We start from the raw sequence: 23,252 nt of genomic DNA on the forward strand, positions 1-23,252 counted from the left end.
TTTCAATGTGCCGAAAGCGTGATACTGATTGCTAGTGAATGAGAAACGACCTGGTAGGTTTGCAAGTATGGAAACAAAAGGTGTAGCAAGCAACCTACCTTTACATTTTGAAAAGTTGCACCACAGATCAAATGTATGGCAATGTCTTCAATCAGTCTCCCCAAACAAAGTAACTCTCCCCCAGTTCACGTGTAAGACCCTTACAAGGCGATGGCATTCCGCAGGAACCACGGGTTACAACGGAACCTACCACTTTCAGATGAGCTCTGAATACCTGGACATCAAAGAAAGCCTTCACATCAGCAACACCTTGTCCTACCAGCCGCTTTGAACATATGCAGCTTTTCCAGGCCCCATGACTTTTAGGCATCTCTGCGCCGAATTTGCGTCGTTTTTTTCGACGCAAATTCGACGCTAAACTAACGCCAACTAACGCCATATTTATACTATGGCGTTAGAGGCGTCTAGCGCCAAAGTTCCCGGAATGTGCGTCATTTTTTAGCGTGAACCCCTTCCTTGCGTTAATGATATGCAAGGGAGGCGTTCCCGTCTAAAAAATGACTCCCAGGCCTTTACGTGGTATTTATACTCCCGGGCAAAAGAGACGCCCGGGAGTGGGCGTGGCTTAAAACGGCGCATTTGCGCCGCTTTTTAACGCCTGGGTCAGGCATGGCGTTAAGGGACAAGTGGGCTCAAAATGAGCCCACAGTGCCCTCCCCTGCCCCCAGGGACCCCCCCTGCCACCCTTGCCCACCCCAGGAGGACACCCAAGGCTGGAGGGACCCACCCCAGGGACATTCAGGTAAGTATTTTTTTATTTTTTTGTAATAATTTTTTTTGGCATAGGGGGGCCTGATTTGTGCCCCCCTACATGCCACTATGCCCAATGACCATGCCCAGGGGACAGAAGTCCCCTGGGCATGGCCATTGGGCAAGGGGGCATGACTCCTATCTTTACAATGATAGGAGTCATGTTGATGGGGGATGGGCGTCGAAAATAAATGGCGCAAGTCGGGTTACGACGATTTTTTCGACGTAACCTGACTTGCCCCATTTTAAGACGCCCATGCGCCATTTTCCCCCTACGCCGGCGCTGCCTGGTGTACGTGGTTTTTCTCGCGCACACCAGGCAGCGCCGGTCTGCTTGCGCCGGCTAACGCCATTCAATAAATACGGCGCCCGCATGGCGCTTCAGAATGGCGTTAGCCGGCGCAAAACTTTTTGACGCTAAACTGCGTTAGCGCAGTTTAGCGTCAAAAAGTATAAATATGGGCCTCTGTATTATAGAAGTATCCAAAACACGGTTTATTTTTCTTGTACAGAAGATTCCGTTCACCGGGGAGTGAATCCTTGTCGGGACAATTTTGATCCTAGTATTCTTCAGAATAGGAACCGAACATTTCAGTGAATGTATCCGTCATCCAGCCCTTCCTCAAATGAAGAAAGGAACAGCCATCAACAAAAGACAGTTGTTTCATAAATACAACTCTGCCCTTCCTTTCCAGATCAGGGCTTTTCTGCAACAACTCTCTGACACTTACAAACACTGGGGCAGATTTACGAAATTTTGGCGCAGGGCAGCACAGCAAGTCACATTGCTGTGCCCTGTGTCAAAGAAAACGGGCAATAATGTGTTATATGTATGCAATACTGTCCTTTTCCACTGCGCTGGAGCCATTTTGACTGCCTAGAGCCAGCGCCGGCAACCTTGCACCATGGTGCAAGGTTGTCTGCGTTGTAGGCAAAATTGTTTTTGTGAAGGAAGAGGCACCTTCCTACACAAAAACAATCTTGGGAGGCTTTTCCCTTTTCCTATGCGTGCTGCAAAACGCAGCACACATAGAAAGGGGAAACAACAAAGAGAAATAAAGATATTTCTCCTCACTGACCCTCCCCTGGGGAGGGGTAAGGTGTTGGTGCATTCCCAGATTTACATGGCTCTGTAAATTTGGGGATGCGTCTAACAACATGGGTGTTGCGTTGGAACACACACTGCAAAGCCCTTGGATCGCCTCCCTAATGCAGAGTAAGCCAGCGCACCGCTTTACAATGCCTTGCCTTAATCACTATCTACGGGACTATTCAAAGCCACGCCAAGTGGCTTTGCGTGATCTCCTAGATATGGTTAAAAGGTCTGACCGCTGTTGCGTCACTAGAAGTCACGCAACTGCAGTGCAAGCCTCTCTTAAATATGCCCCACTAGTTCCAGTTTCTTTCTTCAGAAACTTTTTATAACGCTATGCCACTCTGTTCCAGTGGCACAGGAAGATGTCACAACAGCATTTTTGCTGCCATCTGGCTTAGCTCTCAGATGGTAAGTGATACAGACTTTAAAAACTGCTGCTGTGGTCTATGCCGCTAACTAAAGTATTGCTTCAGCACGACAGGCTCAAGTTGAAGGCGAAAAACAGTCCACATCCCCTCTTCCAGCAGGCTAGAGGGTACCACAATTTAGTCTTACTTTGTTTTTTGTTTTTATATTTACTTATCTATTTATTTCATTATTTTAAAAAAGGACATTGCTGGGAAGGCAGTCGGGCTACGCTCCTGGCTCCTATAAAGCCAAGATTAGGCAAAGTTTTGAAGCACTCAACTGGCCTGCCGCCAGAGCGGAACCTTCTCCAATTCACGCTCTGCCGCCAACCCACCCACCTCGTTTCCCCGGCATTGGGGCATGTTTGAACTCCAAAATGGCGGCCTCCGGGGTTCCACACATTGCAGCTTTACCATTTTCAAGGTACAGGGATTATTCTACTGTTTAAAAGCTGCTGGCATTCCGATTTTCTTCATGAGGCTATCAATCTTGCAGTGTTCTAATATAGCATACGAGAACATTATTAGGGGCCCAAAGGGATCATTAAACGTCTTCTGTTGAGAGTTATTGACAAAAGCGAGGGGACAGGGCATTTAACTAATGTGACAGCAGAGGAACGACGCCTATGCTGACAGCTCAACATTTCGTTCAATGAGGTAAGAATGCTTTAAATTAAACAGGAAAGCCAAAAAAACGACATTTGCTAGAATATTAGACCAGATGGCTTATTCCAACCATTATTTGATTGTTGCAACTTCACTGTCCCCAATGAATCTTAAAAAATTCCAATGTCCTAAGACATCTAGCCCTTGATGTACTAGAGGTTGTGCGAGCGTTCCTGGGAAGCTGAATGATTTTCTGCTGCGCCTACAGGCTTTTATGGTAAGTAATCAGATGCAATCCTTTACGCTTACGTTACTTTGTGCTATGCGAGTCCCCGTGCAACACCTTAGCAAATGCCCAAGACGGCGTTCTTTGTCCTCATCGGTCTAAGATCCTCAACAGCCTTATACATTTTAGGACCTGTGACCAGGGTGTTACTCTTGGTTTTAGTCTAAAAAGACTAACTAGCATTAGAAAGCCCCTTTTTCCCACGTCAATTCGACAGGGCGATAAGCCACTGAGCGGCACTAATTGTGTGGAAGATGTCTAAACTCTAAAAATAGATCAAACATAGAGGCCCAGATTTATGAAACGCTTGCGTTATCACAGCGTAAGGCAACACCAGGGCATCAGTGAGGTTTACTAAACCACGCAAGGCCACCTTGCGTGGCATTGCATGTCTTAATAAATCTAGAGTAACCCATGGCAGCGCAAGTCGCTGCCTTGCGTTACTGTTTGCCGGGAAGGCGTTCCATGGGTAGGGAGTGGGTGATCTTAGGCATCCACCCATGCTCTTTCATGCATTCCCAGATTTACTAAGAGTAGTAAACCTGGGAACGCGTACGCCTTCCCAACTGAGGAGCAACAAGGAGAAATATCTTTGTTTCTCTACGTTTTATCCTCAAGTTGTCCTGCTGAGTTGCGTAAAAGGTGAGTAAATCTTCCCCTTCCCCGGGTCCATTTGAAAAGACCCTCTTTACTTAAATGTACCAAATTACGATTAGAAAGACCGTTTGAAAAGCTCAGTTTATAAAAGAAAGCCCCCAAAAAGCTCAAAAGAGGTGATTGCAAATACAAGTCAAGTGAGAATCTGGCAACCATCAAATATCCAAGAAAAGAAGTTTAAAATGCTGTACTCTCTTAAACTGAAACAAGAAGCTAACCACTCAGTTTGTGTTTCCTTCCTCCAGTTCTTCGTAAAAGAAGAGAGGAACGTTCATCAATAGCAGACAGCAGCTGCACAAATGCAACACTGTCCACTGGCTTCGCGCTCAGAAGAAAACACTACAACTCTTCCTCGTGGTTAGCGAAGACCAGACACTTTCGAACACATTTCCTCAGTTAAAAACTATAGAAATGATCCCTGAAAGTATAGTCTTGCCTGAACCACTTCCAGCTCACACAGACAGAAAAAGTGGAAACCCTTCTTACCTACAGTAAGCACCTGTTGGGCATCAAGTCAAAAAACATATAAATATATAGATAAGACCACAAAATAGCATTCAGCAGATGCGCGTGCATTTCTGTGCAAGAAAGAGTTCTCCCTAGAACTCGGGTGACACAATGCTTTAAAAATTTGCATATCAGAAATCAGCCACCAATCAAATTCAGCCTGCCTTTTCCCGGCCCTGTCTCACACACAGACACACACACACACACAGGTTACCTGTTGGCTGCCCCTGAAACAGACAGAGGACTACAGTATGAAAGTTAAAGTTCAAACAGGTAAAGAAACGGCAGCCATACTTTCCTTTCCTGCTCTCGTTTACCGCAACAAACACATTTTAACTTGTTTAAAAAGTAAGAGAAACAGTTGGTAAACTCACAAAAAAGACAGTCTACCGTTACTTCCAGAGCTTTCGGCACTGCACTAAATGACAATTATTACCATTTCAAGATGGCTACGCATTATCAGACTGCACGAAGTGGGTGCATTTTACTGGAGATCGGACAGAATCACCAGAGCGCTTACTCTGTTCAAGTAAAGCAGCACACACTTGCCCTCTGAGTTCACATCATACTGTGCTGAAAGTGTAGGTGGTGAAAACACTGGGAATTATTCTTGTTCACAGCCTTCATTTTGAAGCTCGAGCCAAGACATGGATTTCTCTGGTAGTTTCATCCTCAGATATCTTGGTGAGATGTTCAACTTCCTGACGCAAATCGATTTACATGTTAAGAGGCAGAGCATTAATTAGCACTCATTTGGACTACTGCAATGCCTTACACAAGGGAAAATGGGGAAAACTTGAAACAAAACGGCAGGTTCCACAGGATTTTGCAGGAAGACAGTTTTCAATCAGAATATTTGGTTCAGATTATGACCTTTCAATGTGCCGAAAGCGTGATACTGATTGCTAGTGAATGAGAAACGACCTGGTAGGTTTGCAAGTATGGAAACAAAAGGTGTAGCAAGCAACCTACCTTTACATTTTGAAAAGTTGCACCACAGATCAAATGTATGGCAATGTCTTCAATCAGTCTCCCCAAACAAAGTAACTCTCCCCCAGTTCACGTGTAAGACCCTTACAAGGCGATGGCATTCCGCAGGAACCACGGGTTACAACGGAACCTACCACTTTCAGATGAGCTCTGAATACCTGGACATCAAAGAAAGCCTTCACATCAGCAACACCTTGTCCTACCAGCCGCTTTGAACATATGCAGCTTTTCCAGGCCCCATGACTTTTAGGCATCTCTGTATTATAGAAGTATCCAAAACACGGTTTATTTTTCTTGTACAGAAGATTCCGTTCACCGGGGAGTGAATCCTTGTCGGGACAATTTTGATCCTAGTATTCTTCAGAATAGGAACCGAACATTTCAGTGAATGTATCCGTCATCCAGCCCTTCCTCAAATGAAGAAAGGAACAGCCATCAACAAAAGACAGTTGTTTCATAAATACAACTCTGCCCTTCCTTTCCAGATCAGGGCTTTTCTGCAACAACTCTCTGACACTTACAAACACTGGGGCAGATTTACGACATTTTGGCGCAGGGCAGCACAGCAAGTCACATTGCTGTGCCCTGTGTCAAAGAAAACGGGCAATAATGTGTTATATGTATGCAATACTGTCCTTTTCCACTGCGCTGGAGCCATTTTGACTGCCTAGAGCCAGCGCCGGCAACCTTGCACCATGGTGCAAGGTTGTCTGCGTTGTAGGCAAAATTGTTTTTGTGAAGGAAGAGGCACCTTCCTACACAAAAACAATCTTGGGAGGCTTTTCCCTTTTCCTATGCGTGCTGCAAAACGCAGCACACATAGAAAGGGGAAACAACAAAGAGAAATAAAGATATTTCTCCTCACTGACCCTCCCCTGGGGAGGGGTAAGGTGTTGGTGCATTCCCAGATTTACATGGCTCTGTAAATTTGGGGATGCGTCTAACAACATGGGTGTTGCGTTGGAACACACACTGCAAAGCCCTTGGATCGCCTCCCTAATGCAGAGTAAGCCAGCGCACCGCTTTACAATGCCTTGCCTTAATCACTATCTACGGGACTATTCAAAGCCACGCCAAGTGGCTTTGCGTGATCTCCTAGATATGGTTAAAAGGTCTGACCGCTGTTGCGTCACTAGAAGTCACGCAACTGCAGTGCAAGCCTCTCTTAAATATGCCCCACTAGTTCCAGTTTCTTTCTTCAGAAACTTTTTATAACGCTATGCCACTCTGTTCCAGTGGCACAGGAAGATGTCACAACAGCATTTTTGCTGCCATCTGGCTTAGCTCTCAGATGGTAAGTGATACAGACTTTAAAAACTGCTGCTGTGGTCTATGCCGCTAACTAAAGTATTGCTTCAGCACGACAGGCTCAAGTTGAAGGCGAAAAACAGTCCACATCCCCTCTTCCAGCAGGCTAGAGGGTACCACAATTTAGTCTTACTTTGTTTTTTGTTTTTATATTTACTTATCTATTTATTTCATTATTTTAAAAAAGGACATTGCTGGGAAGGCAGTCGGGCTACGCTCCTGGCTCCTATAAAGCCAAGATTAGGCAAAGTTTTGAAGCACTCAACTGGCCTGCCGCCAGAGCGGAACCTTCTCCAATTCACGCTCTGCCGCCAACCCACCCACCTCGTTTCCCCGGCATTGGGGCATGTTTGAACTCCAAAATGGCGGCCTCCGGGGTTCCACACATTGCAGCTTTACCATTTTCAAGGTACAGGGATTATTCTACTGTTTAAAAGCTGCTGGCATTCCGATTTTCTTCATGAGGCTATCAATCTTGCAGTGTTCTAATATAGCATACGAGAACATTATTAGGGGCCCAAAGGGATCATTAAACGTCTTCTGTTGAGAGTTATTGACAAAAGCGAGGGGACAGGGCATTTAACTAATGTGACAGCAGAGGAACGACGCCTATGCTGACAGCTCAACATTTCGTTCAATGAGGTAAGAATGCTTTAAATTAAACAGGAAAGCCAAAAAAACGACATTTGCTAGAATATTAGACCAGATGGCTTATTCCAACCATTATTTGATTGTTGCAACTTCACTGTCCCCAATGAATCTTAAAAAATTCCAATGTCCTAAGACATCTAGCCCTTGATGTACTAGAGGTTGTGCGAGCGTTCCTGGGAAGCTGAATGATTTTCTGCTGCGCCTACAGGCTTTTATGGTAAGTAATCAGATGCAATCCTTTACGCTTACGTTACTTTGTGCTATGCGAGTCCCCGTGCAACACCTTAGCAAATGCCCAAGACGGCGTTCTTTGTCCTCATCGGTCTAAGATCCTCAACAGCCTTATACATTTTAGGACCTGTGACCAGGGTGTTACTCTTGGTTTTAGTCTAAAAAGACTAACTAGCATTAGAAAGCCCCTTTTTCCCACGTCAATTCGACAGGGCGATAAGCCACTGAGCGGCACTAATTGTGTGGAAGATGTCTAAACTCTAAAAATAGATCAAACATAGAGGCCCAGATTTATGAAACGCTTGCGTTATCACAGCGTAAGGCAACACCAGGGCATCAGTGAGGTTTACTAAACCACGCAAGGCCACCTTGCGTGGCATTGCATGTCTTAATAAATCTAGAGTAACCCATGGCAGCGCAAGTCGCTGCCTTGCGTTACTGTTTGCCGGGAAGGCGTTCCATGGGTAGGGAGTGGGTGATCTTAGGCATCCACCCATGCTCTTTCATGCATTCCCAGATTTACTAAGAGTAGTAAACCTGGGAAAGCGTACGCCTTCCCAACTGAGGAGCAACAAGGAGAAATATCTTTGTTTCTCTACGTTTTATCCTCAAGTTGTCCTGCTGAGTTGCGTAAGAGGTGAGTAAATCTTCCCCTTCCCCGGGTCCATTTGAAAAGACCCTCCTTACTTAAATGTACCAAATTACGATTAGAAAGACAGTTTGAAAAGCTCAGTTTATAAAAGAAAGCCCCAAAAAAGCCCAAAAGAGGTGATTGCAAATACAAGTCAAGTGAGAATCTGGCAACCATCAAATATCCAAGAAAAGAAGTTTAAAATGCTGTACTCTCTTAAACTGAAACAAGAAGCTAACCACTCAGTTTGTGTTTCCTTCCTCCAGTTCTTCGTAAAAGAAGAGAGGAACGTTCATCAATAGCAGACAGCAGCTGCACAAATGCAACACTGCCCACTGGCTTCGCGCTCAGAAGAAAACACTACAACTCTTCCTCGTGGTTAGCGAAGACCAGACACTTTCGAACACATTTCCTCAGTTAAAAACTATAGAAATGATCCCTGAAAGTATAGTCTTGCCTGAACCACTTCCAGCTCACACAGACAGAAAAAGTGGAAACCCTTCTTACCTACAGTAAGCACCTGTTGGGCATCAAGTCAAAAAACATATAAATATATAGATAAGACCACAAAATAGCATTCAGCAGATGCGCGTGCATTTCTGTGCAAGAAAGAGTTCTCCCTAGAACTCGGGTGACACAATGCTTTAAAAATTTGCATATCAGAAATCAGCCACCAATCAAATTCAGCCTGCCTTTTCCCGGCCCTGTCTCACACACAGACACACACACACACACACAGGTTACCTGTTGGCTGCTCCTGAAACAGACAGAGGACTACAGTATGAAAGTTAAAGTTCAAACAGGTAAAGAAACGGCAGCCATACTTTCCTTTCCTGCTCTCGTTTACCGCAACAAACACATTTTAACTTGTTTAAAAAGTAAGAGAAACAGTTGGTAAACTCACAAAAAAGACAGTCTACCGTTACTTCCAGAGCTTTCGGCACTGCACTAAATGACAATTATTACCATTTCAAGATGGCTACGCATTATCAGACTGCACGAAGTGGGTGAATTTTACTGGAGATCGGACAGAATCACCAGAGCGCTTACTCTGTTCAAGTAAAGCAGCACACACTTGCCCTCTGAGTTCACATCATACTGTGCTGAAAGTGTAGGTGGTGAAAACACTGGGAATTATTCTTGTTCACAGCCTTCATTTTGAAGCTCAAGCCAAGACATGGATTTCTCTGGTAGTGTCATCCTCAGATATCTTGGTGAGATGTTCAACTTCCTGACGCAAATCGATTTACATGTTAAGAGGCAGAGCATTAATTAGCACTCATTTGGACTACTGCAATGCCTTACACAAGGGAAAATGGGGAAAACTTGAAACAAAACGGCAGGTTCCACAGGATTTTGCAGGAAGACAGTTTTCAATCAGAATATTTGGTTCAGATTATGACCTTTCAATGTGCCGAAAGCGTGATACTGATTGCTAGTGAATGAGAAACGACCTGGTAGGTTTGCAAGTATGGAAACAAAAGGTGTAGCAAGCAACCTACCTTTACATTTTGAAAAGTTGCACCACAGATCAAATGTATGGCAATGTCTTCAATCAGTCTCCCCAAACAAAGTAACTCTCCCCCAGTTCACGTGTAAGACCCTTACAAGGCGATGGCATTCCGCAGGAACCACGGGTTACAACGGAACCTACCACTTTCAGATGAGCTCTGAATACCTGGACATCAAAGAAAGCCTTCACATCAGCAACACCTTGTCCTACCAGCCGCTTTGAACATATGCAGCTTTTCCAGGCCCCATGACTTTTAGGCATCTCTGTATTATAGAAGTATCCAAAACACGGTTTATTTTTCTTGTACAGAAGATTCCGTTCACCGGGGAGTGAATCCTTGTCGGGCCAATTTTGATCCTAGTATTCCTCAGAATAGGAACCGAACATTTCAGTGAATGTATCCGTCATCCAGCCCTTCCTCAAATGAAGAAAGGAACAGCCATCAACAAAAGACAGTTGTTTCATAAATACAACTCTGCCCTTCCTTTCCAGATCAGGGCTTTTCTGCAACAACTCTTTGACACTTACAAACACTGGGGCAGATTTACGACATTTTGGAGCAGGGCAGCACAGCAAGTCACATTGCTGTGCCCTGTGTCAAAGAAAACGGGCAATAATGTGTTATATGTATGCAATACTGTCCTTTTCCACTGCGCTGGAGCCATTTTGACTGCCTAGAGCCAGCGCCGGCAACCTTGCACCATGGTGCAAGGTTGTCTGCGTTGTAGGCAAAATTGTTTTTGTGAAGGAAGAGGCACCTTCCTACACAAAAACAATCTTGGGAGGCTTTTCCCTTTTCCTATGCGTGCTGCAAAACGCAGCACACATAGAAAGGGGAAACAACAAAGAGAAATAAAGATATTTCTCCTCACTGACCCTCCCCTGGGGAGGGGTAAGGTGTTGGTGCATTCCCAGATTTACATGGCTCTGTAAATTTGGGGATGCGTCTAACAACATGGGTGTTGCGTTGGAACACACACTGCAAAGCCCTTGGATCGCCTCCCTAATGCAGAGTAAGCCAGCGCACCGCTTTACAATGCCTTGCCTTAATCACTATCTACGGGACTATTCAAAGCCACGCCAAGTGGCTTTGCGTGATCTCCTAGATATGGTTAAAAGGTCTGACCGCTGTTGCGTCACTAGAAGTCACGCAACTGCAGTACAAGCCTCTCTTAAATATGCCCCACTAGTTCCAGTTTCTTTCTTCAGAAACTTTTTATAACGCTATGCCACTCTGTTCCAGTGGCACAGGAAGATGTCACAACAGCATTTTTGCTGCCATCTGGCTTAGCTCTCAGATGGTAAGTGATACAGACTTTAAAAACTGCTGCTGTGGTCTATGCCGCTAACTAAAGTATTGCTTCAGCACGACAGGCTCAAGTTGAAGGCGAAAAACAGTCCACATCCCCTCTTCCAGCAGGCTAGAGGGTACCACAATTTAGTCTTACTTTGTTTTTTGTTTTTATATTTACTTATCTATTTATTTCATTATTTTAAAAAAGGACATTGCTGGGAAGGCAGTCGGGCTACGCTCCTGGCTCCTATAAAGCCAAGATTAGGCAAAGTTTTGAAGCACTCAACTGGCCTGCCGCCAGAGCGGAACCTTCTCCAATTCACGCTCTGCCGCCAACCCACCCACCTCGTTTCCCCGGCATTGGGGCATGTTTGAACTCCAAAATGGCGGCCTCCGGGGTTCCACACATTGCAGCTTTACCATTTTCAAGGTACAGGGATTATTCTACTGTTTAAAAGCTGCTGGCATTCCGATTTTCTTCATGAGGCTATCAATCTTGCAGTGTTCTAATATAGCATACGAGAACATTATTAGGGGCCCAAAGGGATCATTAAACGTCTTCTGTTGAGAGTTATTGACAAAAGCGAGGGGACAGGGCATTTAACTAATGTGACAGCAGAGGAACGACGCCTATGCTGACAGCTCAACATTTCGTTCAATGAGGTAAGAATGCTTTAAATTAAACAGGAAAGCCAAAAAAACGACATTTGCTAGAATATTAGACCAGATGGCTTATTCCAACCATTATTTGATTGTTGCAACTTCACTGTCCCCAATGAATCTTAAAAAATTCCAATGTCCTAAGACATCTAGCCCTTGATGTACTAGAGGTTGTGCGAGCGTTCCTGGGAAGCTGAATGATTTTCTGCTGCGCCTACAGGCTTTTATGGTAAGTAATCAGATGCAATCCTTTACGCTTACGTTACTTTGTGCTATGCGAGTCCCCGTGCAACACCTTAGCAAATGCCCAAGACGGCGTTCTTTGTCCTCATCGGTCTAAGATCCTCAACAGCCTTATACATTTTAGGACCTGTGACCAGGGTGTTACTCTTGGTTTTAGTCTAAAAAGACTAACTAGCATTAGAAAGCCCCTTTTTCCCACGTCAATTCGACAGGGCGATAAGCCACTGAGCGGCACTAATTGTGTGGAAGATGTCTAAACTCTAAAAATAGATCAAACATAGAGGCCCAGATTTATGAAACGCTTGCGTTATCACAGCGTAAGGCAACACCAGGGCATCAGTGAGGTTTACTAAACCACGCAAGGCCACCTTGCGTGGCATTGCATGTCTTAATAAATCTAGAGTAACCCATGGCAGCGCAAGTCGCTGCCTTGCGTTACTGTTTGCCGGGAAGGCGTTCCATGGGTAGGGAGTGGGTGATCTTAGGCATCCACCCATGCTCTTTCATGCATTCCCAGATTTACTAAGAGTAGTAAACCTGGGAACGCGTACGCCTTCCCAACTGAGGAGCAACAAGGAGAAATATCTTTGTTTCTCTACGTTTTATCCTCAAGTTGTCCTGCTGAGTTGCGTAAAAGGTGAGTAAATCTTCCCCTTCCTCGGGTCCATTTGAAAAGACCCTCTTTACTTAAATGTACCAAATTACGATTAGAAAGACCGTTTGAAAAGCTCAGTTTATAAAAGAAAGCCCCCAAAAAGCCCAAAAGAGGTGATTGCAAATACAAGTCAAGTGAGAATCTGGCAACCATCAAATATCCAAGAAAAGAAGTTTAAAATGCTGTACTCTCTTAAACTGAAACAAGAAGCTAACCACTCAGTTTGTGTTTCCTTCCTCCAGTTCTTCGTAAAAGAAGAGAGGAACGTTCATCAATAGCAGACAGCAGCTGCACAAATGCAACACTGTCCACTGGCTTCGCGCTCAGAAGAAAACACTACAACTCTTCCTCGTGGTTAGCGAAGACCAGACACTTTCGAACACATTTCCTCAGTTAAAAACTATAGAAATGATCCCTGAAAGTATAGTCTTGCCTGAACCACTTCCAGCTCACACAGACAGAAAAAGTGGAAACCCTTCTTACCTACAGTAAGCACCTGTTGGGCATCAAGTCAAAAAACATATAAATATATAGATAAGACCACAAAATAGCATTCAGCAGATACGCGTGCATTTCTGTGCAAGAAAGAGTTCTCCCTAGAACTCGGGTGACACAATGCTTTAAAAATTTGCATATCAGAAATCAGCCACCAATCAAATTCAGCCTGCCTTTTCCCGGCCCTGTCTCACACACAGACACACACACACACACAGGTTACCTGTTGGCTGCCCCTGAAACAGACAGAGGACTACAGTATGAAAGTTAAAGTTCAAACAGGTAAAGAAACGGCAGCCATACTTTCCTTTCCTGCTCTCGTTTACCGCAACAAACACATTTTAACTTGTTTAAAAAGTAAGAGAAACAGTTGGTAAACTCACAAAAAAGACAGTCTACCGTTACTTCCAGAGCTTTCGGCACTGCACTAAATGACAATTATTACCATTTCAAGATGGCTACGCATTATCAGACTGCACGAAGTGGGTGCATTTTACTGGAGATCGGACAGAATCACCAGAGCGCTTACTCTGTTCAAGTAAAGCAGCACACACTTGCCCTCTGAGTTCACATCATACTGTGCTGAAAGTGTAGGTGGTGAAAACACTGGGAATTATTCTTGTTCACAGCCTTCATTTTGAAGCTCGAGCCAAGACATGGATTTCTCTGGTAGTTTCATCCTCAGATATCTTGGTGAGATGTTCAACTTCCTGACGCAAATCGATTTACATGTTAAGAGGCAGAGCATTAATTAGCACTCATTTGGACTACTGCAATGCCTTACACAAGGGAAAATGGGGAAAACTTGAAACAAAACGGCAGGTTCCACAGGATTTTGCAGGAAGACAGTTTTCAATCAGAATATTTGGTTCAGATTATGACCTTTCAATGTGCCGAAAGCGTGATACTGATTGCTAGTGAATGAGAAACGACCTGGTAGGTTTGCAAGTATGGAAACAAAAGGTGTAGCAAGCAACCTACCTTTACATTTTGAAAAGTTGCACCACAGATCAAATGTATGGCAATGTCTTCAATCAGTCTCCCCAAACAAAGTAACTCTCCCCCAGTTCACGTGTAAGACCCTTACAAGGCGATGGCATTCCGCAGGAACCACGGGTTACAACGGAACCTACCACTTTCAGATGAGCTCTGAATACCTGGACATCAAAGAAAGCCTTCACATCAGCAACACCTTGTCCTACCAGCCGCTTTGAACATATGCAGCTTTTCCAGGCCCCATGACTTTTAGGCATCTCTGTATTATAGAAGTATCCAAAACACGGTTTATTTTTCTTGTACAGAAGATTCCGTTCACCGGGGAGTGAATCCTTGTCGGGACAATTTTGATCCTAGTATTCTTCAGAATAGGAACCGAACATTTCAGTGAATGTATCCGTCATCCAGCCCTTCCTCAAATGAAGAAAGGAACAGCCATCAACAAAAGACAGTTGTTTCATAAATACAACTCTGCCCTTCCTTTCCAGATCAGGGCTTTTCTGCAACAACTCTCTGACACTTACAAACACTGGGGCAGATTTACGACATTTTGGCGCAGGGCAGCACAGCAAGTCACATTGCTGTGCCCTGTGTCAAAGAAAACGGGCAATAATGTGTTATATGTATGCAATACTGTCCTTTTCCACTGCGCTGGAGCCATTTTGACTGCCTAGAGCCAGCGCCGGCAACCTTGCACCATGGTGCAAGGTTGTCTGCGTTGTAGGCAAAATTGTTTTTGTGAAGGAAGAGGCACCTTCCTACACAAAAACAATCTTGGGAGGCTTTTCCCTTTTCCTATGCGTGCTGCAAAACGCAGCACACATAGAAAGGGGAAACAACAAAGAGAAATAAAGATATTTCTCCTCACTGACCCTCCCCTGGGGAGGGGTAAGGTGTTGGTGCATTCCCAGATTTACATGGCTCTGTAAATTTGGGGATGCGTCTAACAACATGGGTGTTGCGTTGGAACACACACTGCAAAGCCCTTGGATCGCCTCCCTAATGCAGAGTAAGCCAGCGCACCGCTTTACAATGCCTTGCCTTAATCACTATCTACGGGACTATTCAAAGCCACGCCAAGTGGCTTTGCGTGATCTCCTAGATATGGTTAAAAGGTCTGACCGCTGTTGCGTCACTAGAAGTCACGCAACTGCAGTGCAAGCCTCTCTTAAATATGCCCCACTAGTTCCAGTTTCTTTCTTCAGAAACTTTTTATAACGCTATGCCACTCTGTTCCAGTGGCACAGGAAGATGTCACAACAGCATTTTTGCTGCCATCTGGCTTAGCTCTCAGATGGTAAGTGATACAGACTTTAAAAACTGCTGCTGTGGTCTATGCCGCTAACTAAAGTATTGCTTCAGCACGACAGGCTCAAGTTGAAGGCGAAAAACAGTCCACATCCCCTCTTCCAGCAGGCTAGAGGGTACCACAATTTAGTCTTACTTTGTTTTTTGTTTTTATATTTACTTATCTATTTATTTCATTATTTTAAAAAAGGACATTGCTGGGAAGGCAGTCGGGCTACGCTCCTGGCTCCTATAAAGCCAAGATTAGGCAAAGTTTTGAAGCACTCAACTGGCCTGCCGCCAGAGCGGAACCTTCTCCAATTCACGCTCTGCCGCCAACCCACCCACCTCGTTTCCCCGGCATTGGGGCATGTTTGAACTCCAAAATGGCGGCCTCCGGGGTTCCACACATTGCAGCTTTACCATTTTCAAGGTACAGGGATTATTCTACTGTTTAAAAGCTGCTGGCATTCCGATTTTCTTCATGAGGCTATCAATCTTGCAGTGTTCTAATATAGCATACGAGAACATTATTAGGGGCCCAAAGGGATCATTAAACGTCTTCTGTTGAGAGTTATTGACAAAAGCGAGGGGACAGGGCATTTAACTAATGTGACAGCAGAGGAACGACGCCTATGCTGACAGCTCAACATTTCGTTCAATGAGGTAAGAATGCTTTAAATTAAACAGGAAAGCCAAAAAAACGACATTTGCTAGAATATTAGACCAGATGGCTTATTCCAACCATTATTTGATTGTTGCAACTTCACTGTCCCCAATGAATCTTTAAAAATTCCAATGTCCTAAGACATCTAGCCCTTGATGTACTAGAGGTTGTGCGAGCGTTCCTGGGAAGCTGAATGATTTTCTGCTGCGCCTACAGGCTTTTATGGTAAGTAATCAGATGCAATCCTTTACGCTTACGTTACTTTGTGCTATGCGAGTCCCCGTGCAACACCTTAGCAAATGCCCAAGACGGCGTTCTTTGTCCTCATCGGTCTAAGATCCTCAACAGCCTTATACATTTTAGGACCTGTGACCAGGGTGTTACTCTTGGTTTTAGTCTAAAAAGACTAACTAGCATTAGAAAGCCCCTTTTCCCCACGTCAATTCGACAGGGCGATAAGCCACTGAGCGGCACTAATTGTGTGGAAGATGTCTAAACTCTAAAAATAGATCAAACATAGAGGCCCAGATTTATGAAACGCTTGCGTTATCACAGCGTAAAGCAACACCAGGGCATCAGTGAGGTTTACTAAACCACGCAAGGCCACCTTGCGTGGCATTGCATGTCTTAATAAATCTAGAGTAACCCATGGCAGCGCAAGTCGCTGCCTTGCGTTACTGTTTGCCGGGAAGGCGTTCCATGGGTAGGGAGTGGGTGATCTTAGGCATCCACCCATGCTCTTTCATGCATTCCCAGATTTACTAAGAGTAGTAAACCTGGGAACGCGTACGCCTTCCCAACTGAGGAGCAACAAGGAGAAATATCTTTGTTTCTCTACGTTTTATCCTCAAGTTGTCCTGCTGAGTTGCGTAAGAGGTGAGTAAATCTTCCCCTTCCCCGGGTCCATTTGAAAAGACCCTCCTTACTTAAATGTACCAAATTACGATTATAGAAAGACCGTTTGAAAAGCTCAGTTTATAAAAGAAAGCCCCAAAAAAGCCCAAAAGAGGTGATTGCAAATACAAGTCAAGTGAGAATCTGGCAACCATCAAATATCCAAGAAAAGAAGTTTAAAATGCTGTACTCTCTTAAACTGAAACAAGAAGCTAACCACTCAGTTTGTGTTTCCTTCCTCCAGTTCTTCGTAAAAGAAGAGAGGAACGTTCATCAATAGCAGACAGCAGCTGCACAAATGCAACACTGTCAACTGGCTTCGCGCTCAGAAGAAAACACTACAACTCTTCCTCGTGGTTAGCGAAGACCAGACACTTTCGAACACATTTCCTCAGTTAAAAACTATAGAAATGATCTCTGAAAGTATAGTCTTGCCTGAACCACTTCCAGCTCACACAGACAGAAAAAGTGGAAACCCTTCTTACCTACAGTAAGCACCTGTTGGGCATCAAGTCAAAAAACATATAAATATATAGATAAGACCACAAAATAGCATTCAGCAGATGCGCGTGCATTTCTGTGCAAGAAAGAGTTCTCCCTAGAACTCGGGTGACACAATGCTTTAAAAATTTGCATATCAGAAATCAGCCACCAATCAAATTCAGCCTGCCTTTTCCCGGCCCTGTCTCACACACAGACACACACACACACACAGGTTACCTGTTGGCTGCCCCTGAAACAGACAGAGGACTACAGTATGAAAGTTAAAGTTCAAACAGGTAAAGAAACGGCAGCCATACTTTCCTTTCCTGCTCTCGTTTACCGCAACAAACACATTTTAACTTGTTTAAAAAGTAAGAGAAACAGTTGGTAAACTCACAAAAAAGACAGTCTACCGTTACTTCCAGAGCTTTCGGCACTGCACTAAATGACAATTATTACCATTTCAAGATGGCTACGCATTATCAGACTGCACGAAGTGGGTGCATTTTACTGGAGATCGGACAGAATCACCAGAGCGCTTACTCTGTTCAAGTAAAGCAGCACACACTTGCCCTCTGAGTTCACATCATACTGTGCTGAAAGTGTAGGTGGTGAAAACACTGGGAATTATTCTTGTTCACAGCCTTCATTTTGAAGCTCAAGCCAAGACATGGATTTCTCTGGTAGTTTCATCCTCAGATATCTTGGTGAGATGTTCAACTTCCTGACGCAAATCGATTTACATGTTAAGAGGCAGAGCATTAATTAGCACTCATTTGGACTACTGCAATGCCTTACACAAGGGAAAATGGGGAAAACTTGAAACAAAACGGCAGGTTCCACAGGATTTTGCAGGAAGACAGTTTTCAATCAGAATATTTGGTTCAGATTATGACCTTTCAATGTGCCGAAAGCGTGATACTGATTGCTAGTGAATGAGAAACGACCTGGTAGGTTTGCAAGTATGGAAACAAAAGGTGTAGCAAGCAACCTACCTTTACATTTTGAAAAGTTGCACCACAGATCAAATGTATGGCAATGTCTTCAATCAGTCTCCCCAAACAAAGTAACTCTCCCCCAGTTCACGTGTAAGACCCTTACAAGGCGATGGCATTCCGCAGGAACCACGGGTTACAACGGAACCTACCACTTTCAGATGAGCTCTGAATACCTGGACATCAAAGAAAGCCTTCACATCAGCAACACCTTGTCCTACCAGCCGCTTTGAACATATGCAGCTTTTCCAGGCCCCATGACTTTTAGGCATCTCTGCGCCGAATTTGCGTCGTTTTTTTCGACGCAAATTCGACGCTAAACTAACGCCAACTAACGCCATATTTATACTATGGCGTTAGAGGCGTCTAGCGCCAAAGTTCCCGGAATGTGCGTCATTTTTTAGCGTGAACCCCTTCCTTGCGTTAATGATATGCAAGGGAGGCGTTCCCGTCTAAAAAATGACTCCCAGGCCTTTACGTGGTATTTATACTCCCGGGCAAAAGAGACGCCCGGGAGTGGGCGTGGCTTAAAACGGCGCATTTGCGCCGCTTTTTAACGCCTGGGTCAGGCATGGCGTTAAGGGACAAGTGGGCTCAAAATGAGCCCACAGTGCCCTCCCCTGCCCCCAGGGACCCCCCCTGCCACCCTTGCCCACCCCAGGAGGACACCCAAGGCTGGAGGGACCCACCCCAGGGACATTCAGGTAAGTATTTTTTTATTTTTTTGTAATAATTTTTTTTGGCATAGGGGGGCCTGATTTGTGCCCCCCTACATGCCACTATGCCCAATGACCATGCCCAGGGGACAGAAGTCCCCTGGGCATGGCCATTGGGCAAGGGGGCATGACTCCTATCTTTACAATGATAGGAGTCATGTTGATGGGGGATGGGCGTCGAAAATAAATGGCGCAAGTCGGGTTACGACGATTTTTTCGACGTAACCTGACTTGCCCCATTTTAAGACGCCCATGCGCCATTTTCCCCCTACGCCGGCGCTGCCTGGTGTACGTGGTTTTTCTCGCGCACACCAGGCAGCGCCGGTCTGCTTGCGCCGGCTAACGCCATTCAATAAATACGGCGCCCGCATGGCGCTTCAGAATGGCGTTAGCCGGCGCAAAACTTTTTGACGCTAAACTGCGTTAGCGCAGTTTAGCGTCAAAAAGTATAAATATGGGCCTCTGTATTATAGAAGTATCCAAAACACGGTTTATTTTTCTTGTACAGAAGATTCCGTTCACCGGGGAGTGAATCCTTGTCGGGACAATTTTGATCCTAGTATTCTTCAGAATAGGAACCGAACATTTCAGTGAATGTATCCGTCATCCAGCCCTTCCTCAAATGAAGAAAGGAACAGCCATCAACAAAAGACAGTTGTTTCATAAATACAACTCTGCCCTTCCTTTCCAGATCAGGGCTTTTCTGCAACAACTCTCTGACACTTACAAACACTGGGGCAGATTTACGAAATTTTGGCGCAGGGCAGCACAGCAAGTCACATTGCTGTGCCCTGTGTCAAAGAAAACGGGCAATAATGTGTTATATGTATGCAATACTGTCCTTTTCCACTGCGCTGGAGCCATTTTGACTGCCTAGAGCCAGCGCCGGCAACCTTGCACCATGGTGCAAGGTTGTCTGCGTTGTAGGCAAAATTGTTTTTGTGAAGGAAGAGGCACCTTCCTACACAAAAACAATCTTGGGAGGCTTTTCCCTTTTCCTATGCGTGCTGCAAAACGCAGCACACATAGAAAGGGGAAACAACAAAGAGAAATAAAGATATTTCTCCTCACTGACCCTCCCCTGGGGAGGGGTAAGGTGTTGGTGCATTCCCAGATTTACATGGCTCTGTAAATTTGGGGATGCGTCTAACAACATGGGTGTTGCGTTGGAACACACACTGCAAAGCCCTTGGATCGCCTCCCTAATGCAGAGTAAGCCAGCGCACCGCTTTACAATGCCTTGCCTTAATCACTATCTACGGGACTATTCAAAGCCACGCCAAGTGGCTTTGCGTGATCTCCTAGATATGGTTAAAAGGTCTGACCGCTGTTGCGTCACTAGAAGTCACGCAACTGCAGTGCAAGCCTCTCTTAAATATGCCCCACTAGTTCCAGTTTCTTTCTTCAGAAACTTTTTATAACGCTATGCCACTCTGTTCCAGTGGCACAGGAAGATGTCACAACAGCATTTTTGCTGCCATCTGGCTTAGCTCTCAGATGGTAAGTGATACAGACTTTAAAAACTGCTGCTGTGGTCTATGCCGCTAACTAAAGTATTGCTTCAGCACGACAGGCTCAAGTTGAAGGCGAAAAACAGTCCACATCCCCTCTTCCAGCAGGCTAGAGGGTACCACAATTTAGTCTTACTTTGTTTTTTGTTTTTATATTTACTTATCTATTTATTTCATTATTTTAAAAAAGGACATTGCTGGGAAGGCAGTCGGGCTACGCTCCTGGCTCCTATAAAGCCAAGATTAGGCAAAGTTTTGAAGCACTCAACTGGCCTGCCGCCAGAGCGGAACCTTCTCCAATTCACGCTCTGCCGCCAACCCACCCACCTCGTTTCCCCGGCATTGGGGCATGTTTGAACTCCAAAATGGCGGCCTCCGGGGTTCCACACATTGCAGCTTTACCATTTTCAAGGTACAGGGATTATTCTACTGTTTAAAAGCTGCTGGCATTCCGATTTTCTTCATGAGGCTATCAATCTTGCAGTGTTCTAATATAGCATACGAGAACATTATTAGGGGCCCAAAGGGATCATTAAACGTCTTCTGTTGAGAGTTATTGACAAAAGCGAGGGGACAGGGCATTTAACTAATGTGACAGCAGAGGAACGACGCCTATGCTGACAGCTCAACATTTCGTTCAATGAGGTAAGAATGCTTTAAATTAAACAGGAAAGCCAAAAAAACGACATTTGCTAGAATATTAGACCAGATGGCTTATTCCAACCATTATTTGATTGTTGCAACTTCACTGTCCCCAATGAATCTTAAAAAATTCCAATGTCCTAAGACATCTAGCCCTTGATGTACTAGAGGTTGTGCGAGCGTTCCTGGGAAGCTGAATGATTTTCTGCTGCGCCTACAGGCTTTTATGGTAAGTAATCAGATGCAATCCTTTACGCTTACGTTACTTTGTGCTATGCGAGTCCCCGTGCAACACCTTAGCAAATGCCCAAGACGGCGTTCTTTGTCCTCATCGGTCTAAGATCCTCAACAGCCTTATACATTTTAGGACCTGTGACCAGGGTGTTACTCTTGGTTTTAGTCTAAAAAGACTAACTAGCATTAGAAAGCCCCTTTTTCCCACGTCAATTCGACAGGGCGATAAGCCACTGAGCGGCACTAATTGTGTGGAAGATGTCTAAACTCTAAAAATAGATCAAACATAGAGGCCCAGATTTATGAAACGCTTGCGTTATCACAGCGTAAGGCAACACCAGGGCATCAGTGAGGTTTACTAAACCACGCAAGGCCACCTTGCGTGGCATTGCATGTCTTAATAAATCTAGAGTAACCCATGGCAGCGCAAGTCGCTGCCTTGCGTTACTGTTTGCCGGGAAGGCGTTCCATGGGTAGGGAGTGGGTGATCTTAGGCATCCACCCATGCTCTTTCATGCATTCCCAGATTTACTAAGAGTAGTAAACCTGGGAACGCGTACGCCTTCCCAACTGAGGAGCAACAAGGAGAAATATCTTTGTTTCTCTACGTTTTATCCTCAAGTTGTCCTGCTGAGTTGCGTAAAAGGTGAGTAAATCTTCCCCTTCCCCGGGTCCATTTGAAAAGACCCTCTTTACTTAAATGTACCAAATTACGATTAGAAAGACCGTTTGAAAAGCTCAGTTTATAAAAGAAAGCCCCCAAAAAGCTCAAAAGAGGTGATTGCAAATACAAGTCAAGTGAGAATCTGGCAACCATCAAATATCCAAGAAAAGAAGTTTAAAATGCTGTACTCTCTTAAACTGAAACAAGAAGCTAACCACTCAGTTTGTGTTTCCTTCCTCCAGTTCTTCGTAAAAGAAGAGAGGAACGTTCATCAATAGCAGACAGCAGCTGCACAAATGCAACACTGTCCACTGGCTTCGCGCTCAGAAGAAAACACTACAACTCTTCCTCGTGGTTAGCGAAGACCAGACACTTTCGAACACATTTCCTCAGTTAAAAACTATAGAAATGATCCCTGAAAGTATAGTCTTGCCTGAACCACTTCCAGCTCACACAGACAGAAAAAGTGGAAACCCTTCTTACCTACAGTAAGCACCTGTTGGGCATCAAGTCAAAAAACATATAAATATATAGATAAGACCACAAAATAGCATTCAGCAGATGCGCGTGCATTTCTGTGCAAGAAAGAGTTCTCCCTAGAACTCGGGTGACACAATGCTTTAAAAATTTGCATATCAGAAATCAGCCACCAATCAAATTCAGCCTGCCTTTTCCCGGCCCTGTCTCACACACAGACACACACACACACACACAGGTTACCTGTTGGCTGCCCCTGAAACAGACAGAGGACTACAGTATGAAAGTTAAAGTTCAAACAGGTAAAGAAACGGCAGCCATACTTTCCTTTCCTGCTCTCGTTTACCGCAACAAACACATTTTAACTTGTTTAAAAAGTAAGAGAAACAGTTGGTAAACTCACAAAAAAGACAGTCTACCGTTACTTCCAGAGCTTTCGGCACTGCACTAAATGACAATTATTACCATTTCAAGATGGCTACGCATTATCAGACTGCACGAAGTGGGTGCATTTTACTGGAGATCGGACAGAATCACCAGAGCGCTTACTCTGTTCAAGTAAAGCAGCACACACTTGCCCTCTGAGTTCACATCATACTGTGCTGAAAGTGTAGGTGGTGAAAACACTGGGAATTATTCTTGTTCA

At 44.7% G+C, this 23,252-nt stretch overlaps 5 non-coding genes across 5 annotated transcripts; all 5 read right to left on the minus strand.

Moving 5' to 3' along the window:
* Window positions 1-4,078: 4,078 nt before the first annotated feature.
* LOC138286086 (small nucleolar RNA U3) lies at window positions 4,079-4,296 on the minus strand. The gene has a single exon (XR_011201781.1). It is a non-coding gene; the product is annotated as a small nucleolar RNA U3 (small nucleolar RNA).
* Window positions 4,297-8,417: 4,121 nt separating this feature from the next.
* Window positions 8,418-8,635, minus strand: LOC138286129 (small nucleolar RNA U3). The gene has a single exon (XR_011201823.1). It is a non-coding gene; the product is annotated as a small nucleolar RNA U3 (small nucleolar RNA).
* Window positions 8,636-12,758: 4,123 nt separating this feature from the next.
* On the minus strand, window positions 12,759-12,976 carry LOC138286087 (small nucleolar RNA U3). The gene has a single exon (XR_011201782.1). It is a non-coding gene; the product is annotated as a small nucleolar RNA U3 (small nucleolar RNA).
* A 4,123-nt stretch (window positions 12,977-17,099) lies between these two features.
* Window positions 17,100-17,317, minus strand: LOC138286133 (small nucleolar RNA U3). Its single transcript, XR_011201826.1, has one exon. It is a non-coding gene; the product is annotated as a small nucleolar RNA U3 (small nucleolar RNA).
* Window positions 17,318-22,342: 5,025 nt separating this feature from the next.
* Window positions 22,343-22,560, minus strand: LOC138286088 (small nucleolar RNA U3). Its single transcript, XR_011201783.1, has one exon. It is a non-coding gene; the product is annotated as a small nucleolar RNA U3 (small nucleolar RNA).
* Between the last annotated feature and the right edge of the window lie 692 nt (window positions 22,561-23,252).

The sequence above is a fragment of the Pleurodeles waltl genome, chromosome 3_1 (assembly GCF_031143425.1).
Source record: "Pleurodeles waltl isolate 20211129_DDA chromosome 3_1, aPleWal1.hap1.20221129, whole genome shotgun sequence".
Lineage (NCBI taxonomy): Eukaryota > Metazoa > Chordata > Amphibia > Caudata > Salamandridae > Pleurodeles > Pleurodeles waltl.